The sequence below is a fragment of the Octopus bimaculoides genome, chromosome 6, assembly GCF_001194135.2.
Source record: "Octopus bimaculoides isolate UCB-OBI-ISO-001 chromosome 6, ASM119413v2, whole genome shotgun sequence".
NCBI classification, from domain to species: Eukaryota; Metazoa; Mollusca; class Cephalopoda; order Octopoda; family Octopodidae; genus Octopus; species Octopus bimaculoides.
The window spans coordinates 53,723,110-53,723,754 of record NC_068986.1 but is presented as its reverse complement, the minus strand read 5'-3'; positions in this window follow the sequence as shown (position 1 = coordinate 53,723,754).

The window sequence follows — 645 nt, the reverse complement described above, 5'->3', positions numbered from 1 at the left end:
ATATATATATATATATATATATATGCATATACTCATTGTTTATATATATATACATATGTGCATATGTGTGTGTGTGTGTGTGTGTGTATAATATATATATATATATATATATAGATACATACATATATGTGTGTGTGTATATTTATGATATATATATATACATACATATATATATGTGTGTGTGTGTGTGTGTGTGTCTTGCATCTATAGAAATCCACACCTTACAAGATAGCAATCTGGGAGTTGTACCAATGGATTTCTCATGGTTGAAAATGCCCAGAATCGGCCATTTATTTATTTTATTTTTGCTTCTTCAGAGGTGAATTTTTGCATTAAAAATAGTTTTAAACCATAACTTCAAACAATTTTCAAGTTGGAGAAATGCACCAGCATTTGCAAACATAAGTTAAGTCCCCTTCCAGCGATGGTGTAAAGATAACAGAGAGAACAGATTTTTAAAATTTCGTCTTTTTAGTGAGTGATACACAATATAAATGATATTCTCCGTTTCTCCACAACAAATTTCCAAATTTGCTGAATCCGTTGCTCTACTCATAGCGACGTATAGCTGGTTGTGCGTGAACATGGGAGAGAGCAGAAGTTACCAGAGCAAAAATCCTAAGTGTTCACTGTACATACGATCCT